We start from the raw sequence: 10323 nt of genomic DNA on the forward strand, positions 1-10323 counted from the left end.
CAGAAGGAAAAACAGGATCAGAAGGAAAAAAGACCAAAAGTTTGGCCTGACCCTGGAGTGGGAGTGGGGACCCTCAGGGCACGTTCACTTAACAGCTGTGACTAGAAAAATCTAGGCAGCTATCATATTAACCAATTCTTATTATACTACTATATTTAGAAAGTGGCAGCTCTGTATATGTCCATATGGCACAAAATCTAAGGTACATTGTGAACTGAAAAAAGAAAGTTGCAGAACAATGTGCATATCCTACGTGTGTGGGGGAAGCACGTCTGTATAAACAGACTGACACATATATTCATATACTTATACATGCATGAGATGGAATCAATAACACAGGTTGTCTCTGGAAAGGAGAGATCCTTTTCATTATAAAACTTTCACTACCTTTTACTTTAATACTACATACATACATTCATCTCCTCAAAATTTATTTCTGAAGAAATCTATAAAGTGATATTTTAGAATACATTTCTAAGACTAACTTTTAGAAAAGGAAGCCATACACACACACACACACACACACACACACACACACACACACGGAAGAAAGGTTTGTAATGATACATGCCAAAATGTGAATGGTACACATTCTGTGGATATTTTTTATTCTCTCCTTTTCTAGTCTTTTCTGTTTCCCTTTTCTAATTTTGCTGGTTCCTCCTTTTTCCCAGAGTTCAGTCCTTAGTAGTTTTCTCTGCCTGCTTTTTTTTGTTTTTCTTTTTGTGCTCTCATGGAATCTCATAGTTTTAAATACCAATAATATGCTGGACAAATTTATATTTGCAGGCAAGATCTGGGCTCCAGACTTAAATATACAATGTTTATTCAACATCTCCACTTGGATGTCTAAACATCATCTCAAACAAAAGTGAACTTCCTGCCCCGTCCCACACACTTCCAACACACAAGTCTGCCCATCTTAGTCTATGGAAAATCCTTCTTGCAGTTGCTTAAAGACTTGGGAGTCATTCCTGACTTATTTTTCACAGCTCCCACCCAATCTCTCAGTAAACCTTGTTAGTTTTACCTTCAAAATGGATCTGGGTTTTGACCCCTTCTCACCTCCTTCACAGCGGCCCCCCTGGTCCAGGCACCATCATCTCTCCCATGGATCACATCAATGCTCTCCATATTGGCCTCCCTGCTTCTCCCCTTTACTCTCTACTGTGTATCCCCAACAGCAGCATGATGTAGTGATCTATCAAAATATAGACCCGATCATGTCATTCTTCTGCTCAAAACTCTCCAGGTGCTTCCACTTCTCAAAGAGGAAAAGCCCAAACCCTTAAAATAGCCTGCAGGAGGGGCGCCTGGGTGGCTCAGTCGTTCAGCGTCTGCCTTTGGCTCAGAGCGTGATCCCAGGGTCCTGGGATCGAGCCCTGCATCGGGCTCCCTGCTTGGCAGGAAGCCTGCTCCTCCCTCTCCCACTCCCCCTGCTTGTGTTCCCTCTCTCACTGGCTGTCTCTCTCTCTGTCAAATGAATAAATAAAATATTAAAAAAAAAAATAGCCTGCAGGGCCCCATGTACTCTGCCAAGCCCTCCCCACCACCCTCCACTCACACAGCCTTCTCTCTTCACCCCACCATTTCTCACCCTTTCTCTGGTTCATCCCCCTCCAGTGAGCCTGGCCTCTTTTCTGGTTTTCACACACAGGACATACTCCCATCTTACGCCATGGTGCTGGTTATTCCTCTGCTATGACCCCAGGTATTCTCAAGATCCATTTCCTCCCTTCCTTCAAGTCTTTGCTCTTTTCTCAAGATCAATTTCCTCCCTTCCTTCAAGTCTTTGCTCTTTTCTCGAGATCAATTTCCTCCCTTCCTTCAAGTCTTTGCTTCAAGTCTTTGTGTTCCTGAAATGCCCCATCTAAAACTGCAAGCACCCACCCACAACCCTATTCCCTTTCCCAGTTCGACCTTTTCCCCTAACACTCATCCCTTTCTATTCTATAGCGATGATTTGGTTAATTCATACATAATTGGCCATGCTCACATCTGAATACAAGCTCCATGAAAACAGGGATCTTTGTCTGTATTCACTTAGCCTAGAAAATACATGGCATAGAGTAGATGCTCAATAAATACATGTTGAATAAGTTTGCATTACCCGTGCTGTAAAGAATAATTTTTAAATAAAAATCACTATAATGAATGAATGCTACAAGTGTATAGTTAATCATAATTTGAAAGCTTTCTTGAATGTGTACAAACAGTATATTTTCTGTTAAAAAACCTTTCCATTTTTGTTATCCTAGGAAAATACATTTCTGGGTTTTCCTTATTTTTTTCCTATTTATCAGGACTGCAGTAGCAAAAGACTTTTAAAACATTCACTCTGGAAAAACACTGTAAGCCACTTCATTCCAGCGATTTCCTTTTCTGCTGTAGGCAGCACAGCAAGGGCAAGATCAGCAGCATCAGGGCTAAACAACAGGGACGCCTGTCTCTACCACTATGTTAGCCTTGTGTGCTTTCAAACAAGGGCTTTCACCTCTCTGAGCCTCCTGTTCCACATCTGGAAAATGGGAATGAAACCTCATATGGTCGTGAAGATTAAATGGGACCAGAGCTAACATTTGCTGCGTGCTTATATCACGAAGTGGGTAAAATCATCACCGTATTCACAGCTTAGGAAACAGAGGCCAAAGTGTGGAGACCTAGTTAGGTAGACGGGTCAGAACCCTGTTCCCTAAATAGTAAGTTTAGGGCTCTTCCCCTCCACCCTCACTACCTCTTATCTCTTTGGGAAAGGGTAAAGGGTAGACAGAGTGTCTAAAGGCAACCAATTGGGAAGTGAAGCTTGACTCTGCCTTCAGAACGTGAAAGACCACTGCCGTGAGCAGGGGGCCTTTGGCAAGTCCACTACTGCCACAATTGGGGGGCACAAGAACCACCCAGGTAATCACAAATCTAAGCAAGTTAGATAGAATTAACAATAATACAGGGCAATATCCCTCCCACCTCTCCTTCCCGATTCACGTAGATAATTATGCAAAGTCAAATTCTCCTCCTTTTTATTCCTCCTGTCAGGTCTCCGCTCCTTAACTGATTTCCACCCCAGAAATCTCTTTCTCATACTCCACATAGATGTACACTTCAATCCATTTCCACTTCTCATTAACTCTCATCTGCTTACCTCGAGAAAACCTTTCTCCCTCTTTCTGACATCCTTCATTCCACTTAAAAGCTCCAAAATAACTCCATTATGGTTGGTAAGCACCAAAGCAGTGTTCATACTGCACTGAAATTAAGAAAAGACCCACCAATTCACTTTGAACTGTTCTAGGCTCAGTGAACGATATAGTGTACTATCCTAGACAGTGACCAGATAGGTGTCGCCTTCAAAATCTTCTCAGACAAGTCCCTTACCTCTTTACTTGAAATTAATGTAGCTGTGGTGGACAGTGGTTAAGGTGGCCACAGGCTGTCTCAAATCCCAGTTCTATTTAGTAGCTGTGTGACTTCTGGCAACTATTTATCCCTTGTCCCAGTTTCCTCATCTGCGAAGTGGGATCATAATGGAATCTACCTCCTAGGATTATTATGAAGATTAAATGAGTTAATCCATATGAAGTCTTTAGAATGGCTTCTGGCACAGAGCAAGAGCAAAATAAACATGGACCATTGGTATTTCCTCATATACGAATATTCAATATTTTAAAAACATTTTCAATTTCTTGCTCTTTAAAATACTTTTATGGGATATCTGGGTGGCTCAGTCAGTTAAGTGTCTGCCGTTAGCTCAGGTCATGATCCCAGGGTCCTGGAACCGAGTCCCACATCGGTCTCCTTGCTCAGCAGGGAGCCTGCTTCTCCCTCTGCCTGCTGTTCCCCCTGCTTGTGCTCTTGCTCTCTCTGACAAATGGATGAATAAGATCTTAAATAAAATAAAATATATACTTTTATTACATTAACCTTTAGAGTGAATTTAACTACAAATAGTGTTTCAGTCATATAACCAATTAAATACACTTCCCCTAGGTAACCTGAAGATCTAATTCACAATAATGTTTCTATGGAAAGCTTATTTTGAATTCAGAAATATTTGCAAATGAAATTTTGAAGCACATTTTATCTGGAAGATAGGGAATGTTTACATTAAAAATGCAAATGTGTGGGGTGCCTGGGTGGCTCAGTCAGTTAAGCAGTCGACTCTGGATTTCATCTCAGGTCATGCTCTCAGAGTCCTGAGATGAAGACCCGAGTTGGGCTCTACACTCAGTGGTGAGTCTGCCTGAGATTCTCTCTCATTTTCTCCCTCTGCCCCTCCCCCTGATCGCACACACATGCACGTGTTCTTGCGCTCTCACTCTCTCTCAAATAAATTTTTAAAAAATGCAAACGTGCATAAAACCAGGACATATGATTTAATTCACCATAAAATTCTTTACTTTTTTGAAATAGGGCTTATTCCATAAATAATTCATCTATTTCTATTGATACAGCTGGTATGCATCAGGTATCTCTGAAAGTATGAATCAGGGGTGAAGGGATCCAGGATCTCCTTGCTTATTCACAGAGGTTGGCTTTTACAACCAGACTCACAAACGCTAAAAAACACTGTGTTTGTATAAAATAACCTCTTTAGACTATACCATCTGCACTTGCCTGAGGGGGCAGTTTCCTGAAAATAAGTTACTCAGCTAAAGAACTCTGATCTGCAGGGGTCGCTGGTAGCGTACAATGAGCAGAAGGTTGGACGTACAATAAGGAAGCCGATCCTAGGAGCTACTTCCTTTCCATCTCTCCAAATAAGGAAACACGACTGTGTCCTGCAGAACTGGTGAAGTTCTGCTTATTTTGGAATTAAAAACAACAGAATATTTGTTGGTACGATTGTCAGATTTAGGAAAAAAAAATGCAGGATGACCAGTTGAAGGTGATTTTCAGATACACAAGGAATATTTAGTATCAGGATGTCCCAAATATTGCATGGGGCTTATACAAATAAAGTATTCTTTGTGTATCTGAAATTCACATTTAACTGGCCATCTTGCATTTAATCTGGTCACCCTATTTGTTGGGAGATGATTTATTTCCAGACATATTACTGCTCACTTTCTCTCTCCCGCTCTCTCTCTCTCTCTCTCTCACACACACACACACACACATACACGTTTTCATACTTTGAATACATGTGTTTTATAAACAAAGTACCCAAATTTGTATTTACCATCAATGTTTTGGAAACTGGTTGAATTAGGGAACTACCAGTAATTCTCACTTGTGTTGAAACTGGGGGGAAAAGGCCATAATCTCATGTAGTTATATTTTATTTCTTCTTTGGCTCTGTACATTACAGAAATAAACTACGAATTGGTTTTTTATTTTAATTAATTTATATTCTCAAAAGTTAAATGGAAGCTAGGCTCAAAACAATTTAATATGAGATAATACTGCCACCTGCAGATCAGAGGCGGGTATGACTAAGAATCCACCTAAATTTGAATTCTTGAAAGTAATCTGAGTTACAGTGACACCTGATTTAATAATAATGCCATTCTGCCACTTGCCATCATATGGGTCTGATTTTTCCTCATTTATTCATTAGTTTAATGAATATGTTCTAATCTTCTATTGTATGCCAGACACTGTGCTAGGCTTTGGTAATATAAAAATGCATAAAACCTAGTTCCTTCCTTGAGCAGCTAACAGACTAGTAGGAGACACCAGCATATTATCAGGTGTCATCCCATGTACCCCTTACCCTTTACGAGTGAAGCAAAATTGAGGGGTGCCTCCTGGCTCAGTCAGTTAGGCAACCAACTTCTGGTTTTGGCTCAGGTCATGATCTCAAGGTTGTAATATCAAGCTTGGGGCTCAGCATGGAGTCTGCTTCAGATTCTCTCCTTCTCCCTCTGCCCCTACCCCTACTCGTGCTCTCTCTCTCTCTCTCAACTAACTAAATACATACATACATAATTTTTTTTAAAAAAGAGTGAAACGAAATTTAATATAATACTTGTCTTCATGTAGTGGAAAACTCATCTCTCTCTCTCTTTCTAAGATTATAACAAAGACTATGGTTTGTAATTTTCCCCATCACCTTGGACTCTAAGCTCCTGCTTCACCTGACGTAGTGAAGTTTATAGATCACTTTACTGCTATATTGCTCTTGTTCAATGTAAATTTCCCAAAGATGCAGAATACAATGCTTTTTCCTTGATTTTCATGATTAATTCACACAAAACTTTGAGCTTGAAGGGGATTTATCTTGAAGCTTGAAAGCATGGAAGACGTGTGTGTCTGTGTAGGTGTAATTACAGCAACACTAACAATTACAAATTGGACAACAGACTCATTGATCTTTTTAAAGTCCACTCCCTCCTACCACTTTGACGCTCCTTTCTCACTCTGCTCCCTTCTTTGCTGTCCTTTTTCTCAACATTTCCCAACCTCTACCCTCTACTACAGTGAACAATTCTTCCCACTTTATTATATAGAACAATATAACTTTCTCAGTTTCATATCCCCAAACTCAGCCTCCTGCCCACCTGCACATATCCAACTCTCATTGCCACATTATGACACGCAATGGGACATCTGCCTAGAGTCTCATCACCCTTTTCCCTCTATATAAGATTTATTCCTCCTTGACAGGAATTATGACAACGCTTAAAAGACAGAGTGGTAGCAATTTAGGTTTTAAATAACATTTTAAAATTTCCTTGTTAGATAGAGATATAAACAAAGTGCTACAAGGGCCCCTCTATTCTTCCCTTCCTCCCTGCCTTTCTTCCCTCCCTACCTTCTACTTTCTCTTCTAGACTGTAAGCTATCCCTATAAACATTTCTTACTACTCTTGTGGCACTCTTTGGTAATACTGCTAAACTTAAATTAAAATTCAACAAAGGACAGAAAACTGGATGGAAGGGTTGTCATGCAGTACAGCTAATTTGCTGGTCCACAGTATACTTTGTTTTCTGGTTAAGCCTGTAACACAAGCCTTCTTCTAAAGTTGGAGTGTTCCTAGGACAAGAACTTAGAGAAAAGTTACTGGAAATATGAACTGTCCTCTTGCTGATATCTTGCTGATAACCATTCCCTAATCCTGTTAACTACTCTTGGCCATAAAAAAGGAAGTGTAAATGTAAAATCACATTAAAACATTAATTTTGGAAAATCATAAACTAAAACTATCCCAAATATTAAGTTGAAAAATAACTATTCAATTAACAATTTCCCTAAACTTTTGGATTAGTTTCTTCAATCAGATCTCCTTGGAATGAAGGCTGGTATACCAAAACACAAATTGCCCAGCTAAAAAAAGAGCATTTTCCTGGGCATTAGTGACATTATCTGTTTGGCACTGAGACTAGGCCTAGATCTTTGGACTTTGGAGTTTAAAAAGGCATTGTGGAAATCACTTTACTTGCAGAAATAAAACTAGACAACTTCATCAATTCACAACACACACATTTATCAGTATCTACCTTATGTCACATTCTATGCAATGCGCTTAAGATACAAAATCAAAACATGGTATCTGCCCTCAAGGAATTTATGGCCTAATGAAGAAGACAAATAAATCAAAGACCAAATATGTAAGAATTCTGTAAATAGCTAAGTCTTTGTAATTTTTCAGGTCAGTTGTTTACCCCTTGTTTGTTTATCCAAAGCAGCTAGAGGTAAAATACAATTATAAGAATATCTGTGTTTATTTTTGACCCCTTCACTAACGCCTAACATGTACATCTTAGAGTAGACCAGTACCCTGGCATTCTTTCAGTTTTGTGAATATGGTAAGCTCATCTATGTTTTAGGGATTTTTTTATTAGCTGTTTCCAGAGCCAAGCATGCAAAGAAGCATTGAGCCTGACGTATCCTGGCCTAGGCATTCTGGTATGGCAGGAAAAGTAGGTGGAGAAACACTTAGCGAATGAGGAATAGGCTTCCAAACTAAAACAAAACAAAACAAGACCTCTTCCCTTTAAGAACCACAGGGACAACAAGGGGATGACTCTTTTCCAGGCACTGAGGTAGAGTAGCCATTTGTTTTGGGTTGAGATACCTGCCTTTTCCTTTAGAATGTGACCTTCTCAAGGGGAAGGACAATGTATGTTTGTATGTCAAGAAATGAGGATGTAAAACACTGGCTTCCAAACCCATTCATCACCTGAGGATTTACAAAAAAATATTCCTGATTCAAATGAAAAGTGGAATAAACTGATGACATTAATGATGCTATTGGAAATTTGAACACTGACTGGATATTTAATAATATTAAGCAATTATTACTGTTTTAGGAATAACAGTGATATCATGGTTACATTTTTTTCTATCTTTTAGGGATCTATACTGAAATATTACAGATTAAATAATGTCTGGGATTTGTTTCCATATAATAGAGAAGAGGAAAAAAATGTAGGGGGAGTGATTTAACTGAAACAAGATTGGTCATGAGTCAATAGGTGGATAATGGGTACAATGCATTCATTGTACAATTCTGTCTTCTTTGATATATGTTTGAAATTTTCCATAAGAAAAATATTTTTTTAAAAGAGAGATTCCTGAGTTCCCAAGAGATTCTGGCTTATTACGTCCAGAGCCTGTGAACTGGTATGTTGGCATCCCCGTCACTACCAGGAGACTCACCAACAGCACTCCTCCTTCCCTACCTATGCTACAGAGTATGTTAGTGGTGGGGCTAGAGAGTGTTGTTGATCAAACCTCTTATCCTTTAAATATTGTCCTTCAGAAGAAGGCATCTGATCAGCATGATTCACACAAGATGTCCATTTAACAGTAAATCCAAAGGAGGCATTCTTGCAGTGTAAAGAAATTCTAGTAAATCTCAAAGAACAAAATTTCTCTCAGGGAAGAACTCTAGACTTCAGGTAAAAGAAATCACACTCCAAGCTGGTGCAGCCACTCGAAAAGAGTATGGCAGTTCCTCAAAAAGTTAAAAATAGAGCTACCCTATGACCCTGCAATTGCACTACTAGATATTTACCCAAAAGATACAAGCATAGTGATCTGGAGGGGCACCTGCACCCCAATGTTTATAGCAGCACTGTCCATAATAGCTAAACTATAGAAAGAGCCCAGATGTCCATCCACAGATGAATGCATAAAGAAGATGTGGTATCTATCTATCTATCTATCTATCTATCTATCTATCTACCTATCTATAATGGAATACCACTCAGCCACCAAAAAAATGAAATCTTACCATCCACAATGACATGAAATAAGTCAACCAGAGAAAGCCAATTATCATATGATTTCACTCATATGTGGAATTTAAAAAACAAAACAGGAGTACAGGGGAAGGGAGGGAAAAATGAAACAAGACAAAATCAGAGAGGGAGACAAACCATAAGAGACTCTTAATCATAGGAAACAAACTGAGGGTTGCTGGAGGGGAGGGGTGGGAGGATGGGATAACTGGGTGATGGACATTAAGGAGGGCATGTGATGTAATGAACATTATGTGTTATATATAATTGATGAATCACTGAACTCTACCTCTGAAACTAATAACATACATGTTAATTAATTGAATTTAAAATAAATAAAATTAAATTTTAAAAAATATAATTAAAATTGAAAGAAATCACACTACAAATTGTACCTCTGTCGCTCTATCTCGCACATTCTGTCTCTAAATCAGTACAACTTGCTACACAGACCTCTTGCTTCCTCAAACATGCCAACCTCGTTTGTGCATACAGACCTGTGGTTTAACCATATATTTTGCCCAAGGTTGTTCTTCCTTCAGGTCATTCCATGGCTGGTTCCTGTACTTCATTCATATCTCAACCCCTAAAGTTGTTTTTTCAGAAAGGCCTTCCCTGACACTCCCTGTTTAGTACCCCACACCTTACAGTAACACCCTATGACCTTAAGCTGTTATTTCAGAGCACTTTTCACTAACTGAAACTCTCTTGTTTACTAATTTATTGTTCATCTCCTTTATCGGGGCTATAAGATCTCTCACTGTAGGGCTCTTATCCATTTGGTTCATAGAGGTCCTCTGACCTCCTATAATAGTCTCTGACCAAAATAGGGACTCAATACAGAACTTTGAAGACCTGAAATATGTACATTTGTAAGGATACCTTCTTGTGTCCCTACATTATATTAGGGGTTGCAAATGTAAATACCGCAGGGCTCAGATGAGTACTAAAGGCAGAAGGACTTAGAGAAAAATTAGAAAGCACCTGAAATGATCTAAAGGAAACAGTCTCTCAGCAGCTTGACCTATTGTTGCCAGGTTACAGTGCAGATCTAGTGTGCTCAAATCTTCCCATTATTGTTAGAATGCCAAATGAATGAGATGACATCCATTTTTTTATTCCTTCCATTTTAACTGTTAG

This window comes from Ursus maritimus, unplaced genomic scaffold (assembly GCF_017311325.1).
Source record: "Ursus maritimus isolate PB19 unplaced genomic scaffold, ASM1731132v1 scaffold_13, whole genome shotgun sequence".
NCBI lineage: Eukaryota > Metazoa > Chordata > Mammalia > Carnivora > Ursidae > Ursus > Ursus maritimus.